Here is a 20,280-nt window from a genome sequence, read left to right on the forward strand (position 1 = left end):
TGTCGGGTTCAGGGGAAACCCTTACTGAGGAGGAGCTGATACTCGAGGAATTTAGGCAATACTACTCCTCTCTCTATAGATCACGATCAGAGGGAATGGAAGAGGCGATAGATGACTACTTAAGTTATATAAAAATGCCACTGCTGTCCGACTCACAGAGAGAATTCCTCATGACGCCCATTCAAAAGGAGGAAATAGTGGAGGCGCTGGAGAGCATGCGCACTGGTAGTGCTCCGGGGGCTGATGGGCTCACTGTGGGCTTCTACAAAGCGTTCAAGGACCAACTGGTGCCTTACCTCTCTGAACTATTTGATGACATATGCAGGGAAGGCAGCATGCCAGCCTCAATGCGGGAAGCACTCATAGTGACGCTTCTGAAGCCTGGGAAACCCTCCACGGAGTGTGGCTCCTACAGGCCGCTGTCCCTACTAAATGTTGACGCGAAGCTATATGCCAAAGTTCTGGCGACGCGTCTCGCGTTGCTCGCCCCGGAGCTGGTGGCCCCGGAGCAGGCCGGATTTATTCCATCCAGGAACCTCACGTATAATATACGCACGGTACTGGGAACGATGCAGCACGTGAAACCGGAGAACAAAGCGTTGGCGGTCTTCCTCGATATGGAGAAGGCATTTGACTCCGTGGAGTGGCCCTTCATGTCGAGAGTGCTAAGGAAGTTGGGGTTGGGTGAGCCCTTCCTCCAAATGATAAGCGCCTTATACTACAAACCTAAGGCCAGGCTGCGTATAGGGGACAGAGTCACGGACGCCTTCAACATTTGCAGAGGCACCAGGCAGGGCTGCCCCCTTTCCCCGCTACTGTACGCACTGGTAGCTGAGCCCCTCGCATGTGCATTGCGGGAATATCATAGCCACGAAGGCATCAGCTTCCCCTCCTACAAAATCTGCGTGTCTACATACGCGGATGACACGCTCCTCTACGTGAGAGACCCGGAGCTCAACCTTTCCCCAGTATTGCGGGAAGTGGTCCAGTTTGGCGCGTTGTCTGGCTTACAGGTGAATTGGCAGAAATCGGTGGCATTCCCTCTTTCCCCGGTGACCCAAAAATTTGTTATGGATTATCCTCTACAGTGGTCTGAGGACCCGGTTAGATACCTGGGAGTGCAGATACATCCGGACCCGGATATATTGGTGAGGGAAAACTATGGGGTTGCCTGCCATAACTTAGCAGAGGATGTGGACCGGTGGTGCAAACTTCCGTTGTCTCTGGCTGGCCGTATCGCATTAATGAAAATGATTGTGCTTCCGAGGTTTTTGTTCTTGTTTAACAATCTACCGGTGATTCTCTCTAGGGCCTTCTTTAACCAGTTGACTCAGACTCTCACGCGGCTGGCTTGGGGGGGTGCACAACCACGAGTCCAGTGGCGGGTCCTAATGTTACCATATGAACAAGGCGGCCTGGGTGCCCCTGATATGGAAAGGTACTATAGGATCGCGCAGGCGACCCACTTACATACATGGATACATGGGGATCGTAATATCCCGCATGTGGTGCTCGAGACCCTATTCACGGACCCTCTTCCCCCACCGGCTACAGTGTTCGAGCCAGCCACGCGTCGGGTGGGATGTTTGGATTCGATCTCGTCAACCAACCATGCGTGGCACTCATTGGCCAAGAGACAGGGCTGCGCTCTCCTATATTCCCCACTTGCTCCGATTGAATGGGTCGGCTGGCTGGCACCGTTGCGGGAGGCAGGGGTCACACGCGCCCTTAAACACCTGGGCATTTTGAAGCTGGGAGACCTGTTCAGCGACGGGAAGGTCATTACATGGGAACAGGTTGACTCTTCCCGTACCTCGGGGACGTTGATGCACCGCTTTCACCTGCACAGGGTCCGCGCGGCGCTCCGCGAGCTGTTGGGACCGGCCATGGCCGAACCACCCGATGTTCCAGAACTGACCTATGTCATCAAATCACCATCGCCGACTCACTTGATCTCGCGGCTCTATAAGATCGGACAGCATAGTGAGAGTCACCCGGTCTCGAAGGCCCGCTTGGCGTGGCAACGGGACCTTGGCACTCCGATTGATGACGCAATGTGGAAATACTGTTGCCTAAAAACTAGAGGGGTGTCGCTTAACGCCAGGCATAGACTTATCCACTTCAAATTCCTGCAGAGAGTGTACTACACCCCAGAGCGCTTACACAGATACGGGCTTAGACAAACGTCTGAATGCGAGCGCTGTCACGCACAAATGGCTGACTTTATGCATCTGGCTTGGTCTTGCCCGGGCATTAACAAATTCTGGAATGACATATTTCTAGAACTGGGGCTGGTACTTGAGCTGGATATCCCGGTGGACCCGGCTCTGGCATTATTGGGCCATACAAAGGTCCTGCCCCCGGCGGCACGCCGCATGGCAGATCTTGGGTTACTGATGGCTCGGCGAGCGGTGGCGCAATGCTGGATGAGAGGCCCCCTCCCGACCAAACGTGGGTGGGCCAGGGATATGCTGTTTGGCTGCACGCAGACGCAGCTGTACAGTGAACTACAACCTCCAGTTAGTAGACCCAGAAATTTTTGGGACCTGTACCTAACCTACAGATCCTCGAAGGATGCTGCGGACGCAGCTCAGGAGGGGAGGGAGGAGAGTCGGGAAGGAGACGAGGCACAAGAGGACCGGGCGTACGACCCTCTAGATCTTGATTGAGATGGCTGTTGACTCATCGGGGCCTAGTGAGACGCTAGAAAGACACACGGCATGCAGCGATCACTGACACAGGGGGCTCTGGGCGTGGAAGGTCAGGCGGGTGGTACTGGGCGATGGGCAGAATGGGCAAGAGGTGGGTGAATAGCTTAGTAGTGGGATACGCCGAATTTAAGTGGTAGTGTAGAGGTAACGGTTAGCGCACAAGCAGTCTGGAGGAGGGGGGAGGGTTGGGTGGGTTGGCATTGGGGGTCCAGTTAGTTTACAGTTTGGGTAGCATACGTACACACTCCTTTATACACTGCACGATAACATGGTGACCATAGCTCCACTCCCTAGGGTGGTGGGGAGGCAGGGAGTAGGGAGGTTGCAGGTTTGGGGCATAGCCCGGCTGGGTCGCTATAACATGTTGATCTTGTGTCATTGATGTCATCGCCTCAGATTGCTGCCGGCCCCAGGGTTGTAGGCGAGGAGCTGTGTGTATGTACTTCTATCTAATAAAAGTTAAAAAAAAAAAAAAAAAAAAAAAAAAAAAAAAAAAAAAAAAAAAAAAAAAAGAAGTACATAGAAGAGACAGTTGGGTGTGTTAACAATAAAATGTATTGCACATTTGTTATTCTAGTACTGGTTATATGTGCTGCGACAATTGTTGGACAGTAGCAGAGAATTATGGTCAGCAGTGCAGTAAAATAAAAAGGCATTGTTTAGTTCTACCATTTTGCAATAGTAATGAACACATACATGAAATACAGAATGCATTAAGATAAAGCCTATACCCCTATGATGCCTAACTAGATGTACCTCAGTGTACCTAGCATGTGTGTGGGTCTTAGAGAGCCACGAATCCCCCTAGGATTTAGTCTAACCCCATGACCTTAGTGGGACTTCATCCTGATCTCAAGCTGGACACTCCAGGATGGGTGGATGGACTTCTGCCAGTTGAACCTGTGGCATGACGCAGTTTGCAGCGTCTCAGAACAGAGTGCCGGCATGAAAGTATTGGTCTCCTCTGCTTTGCTTGGGCAAAGGGAGGTATATTTATACCTGATAGGTGGCTTGGAATGTTGGTGTTGACGTAAAGTCAGTCAGAGGAAGGCGTCATGGATATTTAATGAGTTCTTGGAGAAATCAATAATCCTGTACTAGGGAAAATCCCAAGAGCTAAGGGTCTGTTTCTAAGAATTCATTGTGACTTTAGGTTAGTCACTGTTGGACATGGAGATGACGCATTTAGGATGGACCGTCGTCTACGCCCAGAGCACACATCAGATAAGGGACAGCCTCTGTTGCTCGTTATTGTGAAGGGAGGGCTAATGTAGGTGAAAGGGACTTAACTGGGTGAAAGGGCCTGCCTGTCTTTTTGGCACGAAGGATTTGTTCCTCTGAAACGGTGCACCTATGTTAGGGCCTCAATCTAACATATAACAATGTTGGGTCCACGATTGTAATGAAGTTAAATCATTTTAACTTCCCACCGATTAAACCTGCACTAAAAATTTACCATCCTTGAGGGCTGGTGCGGCTTTTATGGAGCAGAACTTTGGGGTGTGGAACAAAATAGGGGATTAGGGAAAACTGGCAGATTTATGCGAGTTGCTGTTATGTTGCCACACAGTACTCCACTTGTCCCGCTGCATTTTGATCTAGGATTAAAAAACGATATCCGGTATTAGCCCTTAATCCACTGATCTACTGGCTAAGAGTATGGACAATAAAATCCCTAATTCCCCTGAGTAAACTATTTTAAAGGCGAGACACCTGAATTCCTCTGGCTCCTTACCTTGGTTCAGAGATATAAAGAATTGGTTGTATAAGCTAGGGCTACAGTTAGCTTGTGACAATCCCAAGCTGACCAGCAAAGAAATGATAGTCCAACTAAAGTCAAGATACTAGAGGTACATTGATGAGAGCTGGCAGACCAAGTTAGATATTGGTTCCCAAACTGAAAAATGTCCACATTTCAAATCCAATATGGTTCTCAAGCCGTTTTTAGATTAAATTGAACCACCCCTAGCGGGATCCATCTTTTTGAAATTCAGAAATGGTACTTTGCCCATGAACTATCTCAGAAGTAAATGCTGAGAGTGCTCTGTTTTTTCCATCTGTCCTGTCTGTAAAGCAAACAGCGAGATGGACGAGCACTTTCAGATTTTTGTGCCCTACTTATATTAATCTGAGGAAGACTCAGATTATTCCAGTATGCCGCATTCTGTACATAGACCATTTAAGGAACGCAATTCAGATCTTAAGATCAGAAACTACAGAATGGGTTGTTTAATCAGTGTCCAGATATTTATTGTTTGATTTAAAGTAATGATGTATTTAACGTTTTATACTTTTTTGTAAACTATGATGTATGCATTTGTCATTTTATGTTTTTTGATGGGGATTACTCCCCGAATAAAAAAAATTAAAAAATCTAAATAAATGTAATGAAATTCTGAATGACCTTTTCATGAAATTATGGGAAATGCATCAAGATATTTGGCCACAGGTGGAAATTGATACTCAAGGGGAGTTATCACGTAAAATACAACTTTGGAATGGCTTATGGCAAGGATGTGTCTTGGCCCCACATTTTATTTTTCCTTGTTCCATGCGGACCTAACAGGACAGCTAAGTCCAGCTAATAGTTTTAGCCCAAAAATAAATGGCATTCCCATAAATTGTCTCCCGTATGCAGATGATTTGGTCATCATGGATATGAAAGATATCAGTCTGCAGAGAAAACTAGATGCCTTCTTCCATTACTGTAACTATAAAAAATTGATTATAAAGCTTAATGAAACAAAAGTGGTACAATGCGGGAAAAGATCTAAAGTTTAAATAGTTTCTAGATAAAACAGAAGTGGAGGCTGTCAACAGATACACTTATTTGGAGATGTGTATTTCCGCTCATGGAATCAGTTTGAATTTGATCTGCTTGAATCTTGATGAAAATTTAAAAAACGTTTTGCACATTATGATTGTATTAGGTGGCGGGCGGACCTTTATTCTGAGGAGATACGGGGTTTGGGGGCGTAATATCTTCTGGCAGCCATTTTTACTTGCTAGTACCAATTAGAGGTGCCATTTTTGTCATGCTGCGCTCTAGTGGTCCAATATCTGATGGATGCTGCCTCGCTATTTGAAGAACATCATAGCTCACCAAAGGCAAATTCTCTGCATCCATCCATGTCCGAACTGCAGCCGGTGCCAGCCATGCTACTGGTGGAACTCTGGTCAGAAAGGATTATATTCAATATTTGCTCAGGGTGCTGAGGCCTCCTTATACAGGGTTTGCCCAAAAAATGGATGCTGAAGCTTGTTCAGGCTTGGCTTCTTGTCCTGCCTGCCTCTGGAAGTCCCACTCTGAGAACAAACCTCTGCTGTTAGTGAGGTGTAGCCCTATTCTTCCCTGATGACATGTGACTTAATTAAAAAAAACTCCAGTGGGTCTCCAGAACCTTATGAATCGGTTCGCCAACTTTGTGAAGAGTATGGAGTAGAAATAATTGCCTCCAAACACAAATGTAGGACCTTTTGTCTTCGTGGGTCATTTAGAAGGAAAATTAAGCTAGATGCCTCCATCTTCCAGCAGGTCAAGTAGTTTGACGGAAAATTGCCAGCCCACTATCTGAGGCTTCAGAAATAGCGAAAAGGCAATTGACACTGCAACATGTTGTAGTGTAGTTTCTATTTCCCTTATAGGTTCTGCGCATTGGAATAACATACACAATATGCTTGGCATAGGACTGAGGTCAGTATGCCCCTATCATGTATATTAAACTTAATTACTGTGTACCAGCTAGCTCAGAGGCCACTAGAAACTTCTTGAAGACGAAAAGGGAATCGCTTCTGGCAACCACATAACATAAAACCCTGATCCCTCAGGATCGTGGAGACAATATACTACTTTTCATGCAGTCAGTCATCTCAGAGAAGTACATAGAAGAGACAGTTGGGTGTGTTAACAATAAAATTTATTGCACATTTGTTATTCTAGTACTGGTTATATGTGCTGCGACAATTGTTGGACAGTAGCAGAGAATTATGGCCAGCAGTGCAGTAAAATAAAAAGGCATTGTTTAGTTCCACCATTTTGCAATAGTAATGAACACATACATGAAATACAGAATGCATTAAGATAAAGCCTATACCCCTATGATGCCTAACTAGATGTACCTCAGTGTACCTAGCATGTGTGTGGGTCTTAGAGAGCCACGAATCCCCCTAGGATTTAGTCTAACCCCATGACCTTAGTGGGACTTCATCCTGATCTCAAGCTGGACACTCCAGGATGGGTGGATGGACTTCTGCCAGTTGAACCTGTGGCATGACGCAGTTTGCAGCGTCTCAGAACAGAGTGCCGGCATGAAAGTCTCGGTCTCCTCTGCTTTGCTTGGGCAAAGGGAGGTATATTTATACCTGATAGGTGGCTTGGAATGTTGGTGTTGACGTAAAGTCAGTCAGAGGAAGGCGTCAGGGATATTTAATGAGTTCTTGGAGAAATCAATAATCCTGTACTAGGGAAAATCCCAAGAGCTAAGGGTCTGTTTCTAAGAATTCATTGTGACTTTAGGTTAGTCACTGTTGGACATGGAGATGACGCATTTAGGATGGACCGTCGTCTACGCCCAGAGCACACATCAGATAAGGGACAGCCTCTGTTGCTCGTTATTGTGAAGGGAGGGCTAATGTAGGTGAAAGGGACTTAACTGGGTGAAAGGGCCTGCCTGTCTTTGTGGCACGAAGGATTTGTGCCTCTGAAACGGTGCACCTATGTTAGGGCCTCAATCTAACATATAACAATGTTGGGTCCACGATTGTAATGAAGTTAAATCATTTTAACTTCCCACCGATTAAACCTGCACTAGAAATTTACCATCCTCGAGGGCTGGTGCGGCTCTGTATGGAGCAGAACTTTGGGGTGTGGAACAAAATAGGGGATTAGAGAAAACTGACAGATTTATGTGAGTTGCTGTTATGTTGCCACACATACTCCACTTGTCCCGCTGCATTTTGATCTAGGATTAAAAAACGTAATACCGGTATTAGCCCTTAATCCACTGATCTACTGGTTTTGGGAGAGGTGTGGCGCCGCGGCCAGGGCGACTGACGCTGGAGTCTGGGGATCAGGGTTCGATCCCCGGCTCTGGCGGCAGGTTAGCCCAGCACCATGCGACTCTGGGCAATAGCTTGCTTAATCTTCCCGACGGCCCCCAGCGCCTAGAGACCCTAACGGGTGATTGTGCGCTATACAAATGTGGATTATTATTATTATTAAGAGTATGGACAATAAAATCCCTAATTCCCCTGTGCAAACAATTTTAAGGCGAGATACCTGAATTCCTCTGGCGAGATACCTTGGTTCAGAGATATAAAGAATTGGTTGTATAAACTAGGGCTACAGTTAGCTTGTGACAATCCCAAGCGGACCAGCAAAGAAATGATAGTCCAACTAAAGTCAAGATGCTAGAGGTACATTGATGAGAGCTGGCAGACCAAGTTAAACATTGGTTCCCAAACTGAAACATTTCCAAATTTCAAATCCAATATGGTTCTCAAGCCGTTTTTAGATCAAATTGAACCACCCCAAGCGAGATCCATCTTTTTGAAATTCAGAAATGGTACTTTGCCCATGAACTATCTCAGAAGTAAATGCTGAGAGTGCTCTGTTTCTTCCATCTGTCCTGTCTGTAAAGCAAACAGCGAGATGGACGAGCACTTTCTGATTTTTTTGCCCTACTTATATTAATCTGAGGAAGACTTGGATTATTCCAGTATGCCGCATTCTGTAGATAGACCATTTAAGGAAAGCAATTCAGATCATAACATCAGAAACTACAGAATGGGTTGTTTATTCAGTGTCCAGATATTTATTCTTTGACTTAAAGTAATGATGTATTTAACATTTTATACTTTTTTGTAAACTATGATGTATGCATTTGTCATTTTATGTTTTTTGATGGGGATTACTCCCCGAATAAAAAAAATAAAAAAATCTAAATAAAAGTAATGAAATTCAGAATGACCTTTTCATGAAATTATGGGAAATACATCAAGATAATTGGCCGCAGGTGGAAATTGATACTCAAGGGGAGTTATCACGTAAAATACAACTTTGGAATGGCTCATGGCAAGGATGTGTCTTGGCCCCACTTTTTATTTTTCCTTGTTCCATGCGGACCTAACAGGACAGCTTAGTCCAGCTAATAGTTTTAGCCCAAAAAAAAATGGCATTCATGAACGATATCAGTCTGCAGAGAAAACTAGATGCCTTCTTCCATTACTGTAACTATAAAAAATGATTATAAATCTTAATGAAACAAAAGTGGTACAATGCGGGAAAAGACAGACCCAAAGTTTAAATAGTTTCTAGATAAAACAGAAGTGGAGGTTGTCAACATGTACACATATTTGGAGATGTATATTTCCGCTCATGGAATCAGTTTGAATTTGATTTGCTTGAATCTTAATGAAAACGTTTTGCACATTATGATTGTATTAGGTGGCGGGGAGACCTTTTTCTGAGGAGATACGACGATTTGGGGGCGTAGTATCTTCTGTCAGCCATTTTCACTTGCTAGTGCCAACTAGAGGTGCCATTTTTGTCAGGCTGCGCTCTAGTGGCCCAATATCTGATGGATGCTGGCTCGCTATTTGAACAACATCATAGCGCACCAAAGGCAAATTCTCTGCATCCATCCATGTCCGAACTGCGGCCGGTGCCAGCCATGCTACTGGTGGCACTCTGGTCGGAAAGGATTATATTCAATATTTGGTCATGGAGCTGAGGCTTCCTTATATAGGTTCGCCCAAAAAATGGATGCTGAAGCTTGTTCAGGCTTGGCTTCTTGTCCCGCCTGCCTCTGGAAGCCCCACTCTGAGACCAAACCTCTGCTGTAAGTGGGGAGTAGCATCATCTTGGGCAAAGATAATAAGGGTTATAGTCAATTCAATTCAAATTCCTTTATTCGGTTTCCATAATTTTGTAGAAAAACCATAAAAGTACAGATAAAAACATGTATAAACAATAAATACAAATAATGCATTGCGAGTTCAGTAGATATTTAAGAAGGGGCGATTAAAACAAAATGCTTCAGATAAAATACCAATGCGTCAAGAATTAGCCAAGATTTGAGCGATGTTTGACACAAAACTTCAGAAAGCAGGCTATATGTTTGGCGTAAGCTTCGATTTCCAAGAATTGGAGCGCAAGAAAAGCTGGGCGACAGCAACGTAGACCGATTATTCTCAGTATAGGTACTATCCATCGACTTTGTGGGTTTATGTAGAATCTAGAATAGCACTGCATGAATCGAAGACTGTAAGGAGACATCGTCACACGGACACACAGAGAGATTCTTAGACCAGTCATTCGGTTGTGGAAAAGTTATCAAGTGATGAAAGATATTAAATCTGAAGCGAGTCAATAATAATTTCTCATAAGTGTTCAGGTTATTCGTTAAATATGGCTGCACTGTAAAGGTGGTCTGAATAGCTAGAATGTGCTGCACTGAGCTTTTTCCGAGCTCACTAGAGAGTCGTAACTGCCTTAGATGTGATAAGCATAACTTTTTTAATTCTTTCCTCGATATCGCAGAGATGGTTAGCGGGTGATTAAAATATCTGGGTAAGCCTAAATCATCCCAAAATGTTTTCACATAAGCAAGCCAACTGATCTTATGCATCTTTTCTAGCATAAGGCAATCGTGAATGAGGCATCGTGACAATTTGCATTGTTCCGATGTCCACACACGATGCCATAAAAGGATTGGTTAGATTTTAATAGTATCATATATATATTCTAATCCTAACTCTAGATGACAGCAATATGTCGAGGAGCTTTGAGGGATTGCAAGTAAATATCTCAAGAAGCTATTCTCGATCATCTGTAAGATGTCCACCTTGGCATGGCCCCAGACCCCGGCGCCATAACTGGCTACGCTAGCGCTTTTGGCTTGGTATATCTTAATCCTTTCTGGTGGGGATCTCTTCTCTAGCTTCTGGGCAAATGCTACGAGGGCAGTGGTGGCCCTAAAGAATATTAGTTTTCTCTTGTTTATAGCCTGCATCCATGAGGACGTGTTATCAATTAAAATCCCTAAATAGGGGCAGGAGTTAGTGCACTCCAACTTAATATTATTAATAAAAATATCTTTTGTTTTTTTAGGTCTGGTTCCTGCATGCATTACGTAGTTTTTTTTTATATTAACTATAAGATCCAAACTCCCCATCAAGATGCGGTATCTATCTAAAACATGCTGGAGCTGCAAGGGGGTTCTTGCCATAATCACAGCGTCGTCGGCATATAAAAGTGCCGGTATTGGACGACGACCGATAGTGGGCAGGTCCTGACTCCCTTCCAACATTGCTACTTCTAGCCCTTTGGTATAAAGGGTGAATAGGAAGGGAGCCAGAACGCAACCTTGCCTGAGCCCCTTTTCCACCCCAAATGACTCGGTCAGTTCTCCCCTAAGTCCATACCTGACTCTTGCTGATGCACCTGAATAAAGCTCGCGAAGAAAATTTACCAGTGGTAGGTCTACGCCCATTCCCAAGAGGATCGACCACAATTTCGTATGGTTAACGCAATCGAAAGCCGCGGTCAAATCAACGTAGGCCATATGTAGATACCTCCCTTTAGCTCTGACGTATTTCCCTAATAGGAGAGATAGATTTAGAGCTTGCTCCACAGTGCCCAAACCTTCTCGAAACCCATACTGTAGGTCTGAGATTATATTGTGGTCGTCGGCCCAATCCTGGAGGCGTTCTAGAAGGATGCGGCCAGCGACCTTACCAAGGGAATCTAAGAGGGATATAGGTCGGTAACACGTTGGGCTAAGTCGGTCACCCTTTTTAAAGATGGGTACTGAAATTGAGGCTGACCATGATTTCACTAAGCCTACGGAATTGGCAGCTTCAAGCACTCTAGTAAGAATGGGGGACCATAAGTCCAAATTATGTTTAAATATATCCACCGTGACCCCATCGGGTCCTGGTGCTTTCCCACCTTTACTGGCCATTAAAGCATTCATCACCTCCAAATGTGTAAAAGTTAGGGGATCGGGTATACTGACTGGTTAGGCAGTACTTCCCTCCCATTTTTCTCGGGTTGCTCAAAGTTTGCATATGGTGCTGAACTAAATATTTGGGTGAAATGATTGACCCATGTTATTTCGTCCACCGCAATGTCTATCTTGGGGGACTCATTCGTATCTGAAAGAAAGGGGGATTTAACAACTCTCCAGAAGTTGACACTGTCGTTCGTAGAACAACTCTTATGGAGTTGATCCCATAAACCATTTTTTAGTTCAATATTACCGGTTTTTAGGGCCACATTGTAAGCCTTTCTAAGTCTAATAATTTCCTCTTTATCCCGATTAGATTCACGGACCGCAATTTTTAAGCTAGAATAGGCTTTTGTGCACTCTGTGTTAAACCACCTTTTATTAGAGTTCCCTTTTTTAGTTTCTTTTTGGCGTAGTACTTATTGTACATTTCTAGTAATGTTTGTATAAGTGGACAATATTATTTCATGGGAAGTGTCAGGGTTAAGACATATTTCGAGTAGAGGCAGTGCTTGCTTAACTACTTTGGCTGTCATTAAGACTGGGTCAATTTTTGCCCATTTTATAGAAAAACCATGTAGTCTATCTAGATTCAAAGTTTGTTGTTCCAGTAGACTCAATGGATTAGGTTTCACCAAAACAGTTGGAGAAGATATTGAGACGCTATTGGGGAAGTGATCACTAATGGCGTTATTAATTGTGGTAAACCTCCGAATAGTGGGCTCCATATTATAAGAAACAAATATAAAATCGATGATACTAGAAACCCCCCCCCCCCATTGAATGTGGGAGAAAAAGGGACTAAAGGGACTACCAATTCATTAGCGAAACCCAGTTCCATGGTGAACAAAATCTCATGCATATGATTGCCGATATGAGTGTGGGAAAAATGTGTTAAGTTATTTTCGCACTCGTCCTGGATTCCACAATTTTTACTATTATTATTTTTACAAAGTGATAGATTAAAATCTCCGCCCCAAATCAACATGAACGATATGTTCATGTACTTATTTCGCAATTCTTGTAAAAAAGAATTTTTTTTATTTAAAACAATAATAAGATCAACTTGGTTAAGATTATTATAAAAATAAATGGACGATTTGTTTGCTCTTAGCATGAGAATCTGATAATTACTCTCCAACCTCAACGGGACAATATCCTTGCGTTCTAAAATGTTTCATATATACGTTATTAGACCCCCCCTTCAGCCTACCCGAGACAGAAGGCAGAGCATTCGAGAAATAGGTTTTGTAACCCTAAAGATGGGTTGGGGTGCTTAACCAGGTCTCTTGTAAGCACACGATATTGTGTTTTCCCACCAATTCTAACCAGATATCGTTTGTCTTTTTAGAACGAAGACCCGCTATGTTCCAGAAGACAATATCAAGTTTTAGTTCTCTTGGTTCGAGTTAACCTGTCAGAACCTGGACGATTGCCTCTGGGTTTAATGTGGGGGCCGTCAACTCAACTTCACCTTCCACCACATGCGTGTAGGACCCCTCATCATCAGGTACTGTGGTCGGTACTAGAAGTTGTAGTTTTAGAGTTGGGGGGTTAATTGCTAGAGGAGTACTAGGGCGATTACATATCATTTGCATTTCGACTTGAATAGGGGCCATGCTGGGAACAGCAGGCAGTGTACCCAATATTGATATGTCATCCAAACCTGAAAGAACATTAAATCTGTTATAGGTAGGAACTGACTGCAATTGAGTGTGGTGAATGAATGGGTTTCTCGAGTTGGGAATGCTCTGATGGTTTCTTCTAGGAGGGTATAAAAACCCTAACGGTAAAATATTAATCCCAACAGCATCTAAAGTGTGGGTTGCACCTTTCCTCAAAATTTCATTAACAAGCAGCGGTGAACCAAATGTCATGACTATACAATCCCCAAACAGCCCGGACGGCTGATTGAAGAACCGACGGAGAGAGCGGTGCTTCACTTTCCTGAGCTGTTTGCCAGGTGAGGTGAGGCCATCCCCCTTACAAATTAAGGAGGATAATGGAAGTGTACAGGTGACACTTTTTTCATTCACTAATGTCCTGTTTTTTCACACTCACTTCGTTTAGCAATAGCAATTAAGTTTATGGGTCCTGAGGAAGCGGATGGTCTAATGACTGACCAGGCACCGCAGAAACATGTCGACCAGATAGCCCAGTCAGAAGGTATTTGCTTGAACCACCTGACTTTTTTGCACTATTGTTTTTAAACTTGGAGGTGCTTGACTCCAGAATAAAGTAATAATTGCATGCACCATCCAATTTTACACTTATATATTCTTTTCACACTCATTTTTTGTGCACTGCTCAGAGTTACGATTAAATCTCATTTTCCAGACATCCACCCATCACTCTGTATCCCCAATATACATCTATGGAGATAGAGTGGTGGTGATACTACTGTGGAGTAGACCAAATGATGTACTGGGTGCCTAAAATCGCGTAACTGATGGACATTTTTCACAGTGGTTAACTGTCCAGTCTGTCTTCTATTGTTCTTGTAGTAGCAGACACATAGCCAGCACTATTCAGCATGTCTCGAGCTCACTTTTTAGACCCACAGTTATTTGTTGTTCTTTAATACTTGTGTGGGGAGTATAACTGTGCTCTGGTCTTTAAATATTTCCCTTGAACCCTAAAAAACTGTTTGTTGTTTGTAGTATGACTATACAATCGCCTGCTAAAAATTTTTCGCATGATCCCACCCACTTGTTTCTTCTAACCACCTTAAACTCATGGAATAACTGTCTGTTCAGACCTACCCTAGTGCCCAACCAATGTAACAATTTATTTTTAAGGGATACCCATGATTCCTCTTCAGCAACCTGCTTTTTTGGGACGCTACCCAAAAACAATAATGTAAGGGGTAGCTTCCGGGGGCAGTTCAAGATGAATATCTGAGGCAAGTGGAACCCCAGGAAGAAATGTCTTTGGGTGGGCTTGTTGATGCGGTTGGTGAGGAAGAGTTGTTTGTGCCTGATGTATAGCAACCAAGGGACTTATTGGAATTCTGTTACAGTCGTTGGGCAATGTAGTAGACAGATGTTGAGCCCGTTTGCCTTTATTTGCTACAGGTCTATTGTCACTCAAGGCCATTCTGGTTACAACCTGATCTGCCACCCGATTTACGGTAGCCACAGTTGATGAAGAGTTTGATTTCCCTGCAGAGATGTTAGTATTCGTTCTAGCATTATCACCACTATTCAAGCTTTGGGTAGTCACTAGCACTTGGTTGGGGTTGCTAGTGAGAAGATCCTCTATGTGGGTCATTCTGGATGATAGCTGATCCAGCCTGACCCTCACATAAAGATCTAATCGTTCTACTAGAGATGACAGGTTCTTGATATCCGATTGCATTGTGGGGCTACTATTTGCTTCAGGCTTTCGCTTAAGTTGTCCTTCATTCTGCCCTGCTCATTTTTTCCCATATGGGGTGCATTTCGCTGTTTTTTTCAAGTTGGGAGAGGGATGAATAACAACTTGAACTATATCTTTCGAAGTATATTGTTTATCGTTGAGGCATGGGTTTTTGGATTTTTTTGGGGGCGGTTGCGTTGGAGAGTCACTGACGATGGATACGATCTCGTCAGAGCTTGGTTTGATACAACCGTTAGGTGGATTTTAAACTGGCTTCCCTGAGTCCGATTGAACAATTTTATCTCGATGGACTGAGTCCTGACTTAGGCTGGAAGAGATCCCATCAAGTAATTCTTCAATTGACAGAATCTGTTTGTCTAACACTCCCACCGCCCCTGTAATATAGTTTAATAGAGTTTGCTGAGAGTCAACAATCGACTTATTACCCCTGGGCAGTTTGGGACTCAGTAATTTCCTTTTTCCCATGCTAATGGCCTTCTACCTAACCTCCTTACAAAACCAGATGGTACTAATTGCAACAATTCACGTTTTACTAACAGCAGTGTTTGTTAAAAAATATATATTCGAGGGACAAAACCAAGGGAATGAGCCCAGCCCGGCCTCATACGGTCACAGACGGGCCCGCCCTTGGCCCGGCGTCGCCTGGGCGAGCCCGCGCACAGTTTTAAATCCCCGGGGGCGGGAGAGCTGCTGCACGCCTCTCGCAAGACCGCGCTGCCCTCTGGGAGTTGGAGTCCAGGGCAGCGCACGGTCTGCGGGATGGAAAGACGCCGAGCCTCACAACGGCAGACCCAAAGGGAAACAACAGTCCCCACAGCAGTTGACAATCCCCACAGCAGTCCAGGGCAAAGGAAGATCCAACGGTGAGAAGGCAGGTAGACAGTTATATGTGGGCAAAGGTTTCGGAAAGCACGTCCCCTAGTCAACCCTATGAAATGTTTACTTTATTGGATAATGTGCATTCCCTTCACAAACACGCCCACAACATCTTTGACATTTTAAATAGACGTAAACCAGATGCTCTTTTTAAACTGAGACCTGGATGAATGATTGCTCTGCCCCAGACATCACTTAGGCTGTTCCTGGGGTGTATTCTGTGGATCCACAAAATAAAACACACGTAAAAGGTCTAGGGTAGCCATTTTCTTTAAGCATCCTGTGCTGTGTTCCACTTTTGAGCACCCTGAGCTCCAGTACTCTGAGAGCCTTGACTTTCATCTCTCACTCTCAGCTCAGCCTTGCAGGCTTGATTTACAGTCCCCCTGGTTACGCCGGGGATTTTATTAAACCCCTTTAGGCATCTCCCCCCCCCCATTGCTCTGGGCCAATTTTACTCTGCTATGGTATTTTAACCTTTACATGGATGATTTATCTTGTGAGCTAGCGGCCTCACTTACTGAGTCTGTGAGGTCTCTTAATTTGCCTCAATTTGTTACTTTACCCTCTCACTCCACAGGGCACACTATTGATTTGGTGTTCTCTAATTGCCTTAGCCCTCCAGAGCTCATTCTGTGGTCCAATCATTTTATGATCCATTTTAAATGGAAGATGCAGAAGTGTAAACAGCATGTTGGTCCAGCTGTTCAAACCACTTATCATGCCTGGAAAAATGTAAAGGCTACGGATTGGATGGAACTTTTAGCCAAAACCTCCCCCACACCTAATAATGATGTTGACCAGGATGTTATAATTGTTAATTCCTAGCTTGGTAGTGCTGCGATGTGTTAGCTCCTCTTCAAGTGGCAAAGTTCTCAGTCTACTTAGATGCTGAGAAGCAAGCCTGCAAAAAGGTCGAGGGAATTTGGCGTCGGGACTATTCTCTCAAGAGCAAATCCACTTATAGAATCGATCTCAGAGCTTACCATACCTCCTCTCTGATTTCCAATTTTGTGAATAAAATGAATGCTACTCATCAAAGCTCCCGCACCACTTTTAAGATTTCTAAATACTTTCTCTTGCCCACATCCTGTCACAGGGCAATTGTGCCCTCTCAGAATGTGTGCAATGGGCTGGGAACATTTTTTTAAACTAAGATCGGGAACATCCAGAAGACTCTCTCTACCTTTAATGAGTGCCTGCTGCCCATCAGTTCGGTTGACCCAGCCAGTAAACTCGATCAGTTTAGGTCAATTCTCTCTCCTGAGCAATCTAATAAGGCTATTTGAAAGTGTAATTTTGAATCCTCATTTGAAACTTGTCCCCCTTCTTTGCTGACAGCTGCACTTGACATCAAAAATCAGGATATCAAAAGAATTTTCAATATTCCATTGTCCTTTGGCGTCATTCCAGCTGATTAGAAACTTGCCAGAGTGATTCCTCTCCTTAAAAAAGCCATCCCTGCATCATTAAAGTTTTTGAAACTATAGACCTATCTCTCTGCTACTGGCTTTTGCCAAAGTATTGTAAAACTGGTAAATGATCAGCTTCCCAACTATTTGAAGAAGGGTAAGCTGCTACATCCAAGTCATTCATGGTTTCCATTCATGTCATATTACGGAAATGGCGGTACTGGAGGTCTCCAACCATATCAAAAGGTCATTAGATCAGGGCAAACATGCAACACATATACTTCTTGATCTGTATGCTGCTTTCCATGCCATTCCCCCACACCATTCTTTTACACCATCTTGAAAAAATTGGGTGTGGGAGGTACAGCATGGGACTGGCTTAAATCCTTCTAGAGGTCAGTGAGTCTGGATACCTCCATTCGCTTCTGAGATGAAATCTTTAAATCAAGGTGTCCCTCAAGGCTCCTCATTGAGTCCTCCTCTTTGTAAAGTCTTGATGTCACCTTTGGCCTCAATTGTGAAGTCTTTTTATGGCAACATAATTTCTTATGCTGATGACACCCAACTGCTTTTTTTCCTTTGATTGACCCTCAGCCTCGAATGAATCCACCTTCAGCAACGGCATGCTTCCAGTCTTTGAGTGGATGCAGAGCAGCCAGCTTAAATGTAACACCGATAAAACTGAGATTATTCTGTTAATCTCCCATGCTTCGAACTGGTGGGAAGACATCTGGCCCTCTTCACTGCTGGACCCCCCCCTTCCTGCTTTGGTGATTAAAAACTTGGGGGTTAAGTTAGACCATGGGTACTCACAAACTTTCTCTCAAGGGCCAAATTTACAGTGTGGTTTGTGTCCGAGGGCCGCACCGGTGGGGGCGGGGTCAGTGGGGAGGGGGCGGGGCTAGAGCAACACAAAAAACTGTGACCATGAGGTTGAACACAGGTCCCTGCAGAGGACGCCTTCGTCCACTGAGCTACCAGACCCGGTATATATACATATATATATATATATATATATATATATATATATATATATATATATATATATATATATATATATATATATATATATATATATATATATATATATATATATATATATATATATATATATATATATATATATATATATATATATATGTTAGGATTGATTTCCATAGGGAAATCGCAACATTCTATTGGGAATAACTTTGGCGCCGGTTGAGGAATCTGCCTGAATTTTTCAGCAACTTTGCCTCGCGGGGCTCCGCTCCTTCCCTGAAAGGTTGGGGGGGATTCGTCAAGCGGGGGCCGAGATAAAAGGGGGGTCCCAAAACGTGTTGTCCCCATGTTAATTTCCGTAGGGCTGTCTGTCGCACTTTTAGCTCGAACGGCTGAATGGATTTTCACCAAACTTGGCAAAATTGTAGGGACTGGTACCCCTATGTGCCTTTGCTATGTCTCAAGATATAAGCTCCAGTGGTTTTTACAAAAATTTACTTTGAAAAAATAGAGCTGCCAATTCACCTGTGAGATGGAGTAAAGCCGTTTTCTCAACACTCCCCTGCTGTGGTCTCTTCACTTTTTCCCTGGTGAAAGTGTGGAGTGTGATATTTTCAGCGCGGGTTCCAGTTACGCGCAAAGAGGCCCCCGCTTTATGAAGTTGGCTCTGGTACAGCTGGACAAATTTGGATTTAATCTGGGTTACCGGAATCACCAGAACCCCCCTGCTGGTTCGGGACGTGACATGGCGGTGTAGAGGGTACTTAGCCTCACGCTGGGCTAGGCTTGATTTCAGCCTCGCCCCCGCCCATATTGTTCCTGATAACAGCAGGGTATTGCGGTTAGGGGAGAGGAGGAGACGGCGTTTTCCACAATCATGGGAGGAAGGACGGTTCCCCCTGCAACTTCATGTACCTGCTCCACGCAACAACCTCCAAATTACTAACGATGGACAATGCATCTTGGTACTGGTAGGCGTAGCAATATTAACGGACTACCAGGGTTTGTTAGCGTTAGGCATACACCTTTAAGGAGCAGGTCTGTGTGCAATCAATCAGGAAGGGCGGGTTACAATACCCGAGAGACACGAACCTTCCTGTTTCATTTACACCCATGGCGCTGAGGAAGGCAGACAACACGCCGAAATGCATTCGCCTGCAGTGGGTGAAGGAGAGCTGCCAATTCACCTGTGAGATGGAATAAAGCCATTTTCTCAACACTCCCCTGCTGTGGTCTCTTCACTTTTTCCCTGGTGAAAGTGTGGAGTGTGATATATATATATACATATACATATATATATATATATATATATATATATATATATATATATATATATATATATATATATATTAGTTAGGATTGGTTTCCATAGGGAAATTGCAACATTCTATTGGGAATAACTTTGGCGCCGGTTGAGGAATCTGCCTGAATTTTTCAGCAACTTTGCCTCGCGGGGCTCCGCTCCTTCCCTGAAAGGTTGGGGGGGATTCGTCAAGCGGGGGCCGAGATAAAGGGGGGTCCCAAAACGTGTTGTCCCCATGTTAATTTCCATAGGGCTGTCTGTCGCACTTTTAGCTCGAACGGCTGAATGGATTTTCACCAAACTTGGCAAAATTGTAGGGACTGGTACCCCTATGTGCCTTTGCTATGTCTCAAGATATAAGCTCCAGTGGTTTTTACGAAAATTAACTTTGAAAAAATATATATTGGGCTACATTGGGCTATATATATGTTGGAGCCCAAAGGTAGCCCAATGTAGCCCAATGTAGCCCAATGTAGCCCAAAGATGGCCACCAGAGACAAAAAAAAACAAATGTAGCCCAAATATCAGCCAGATGTAGCCCAACTATAGCCCAATGACAGAATGTCCCAGAGTGTTCTAAAGAACAACTAGAGCGCTAACAGTCTTACTTA

This window comes from Lissotriton helveticus, chromosome 10 (assembly GCF_964261635.1).
Source record: "Lissotriton helveticus chromosome 10, aLisHel1.1, whole genome shotgun sequence".
NCBI lineage: Eukaryota > Metazoa > Chordata > Amphibia > Caudata > Salamandridae > Lissotriton > Lissotriton helveticus.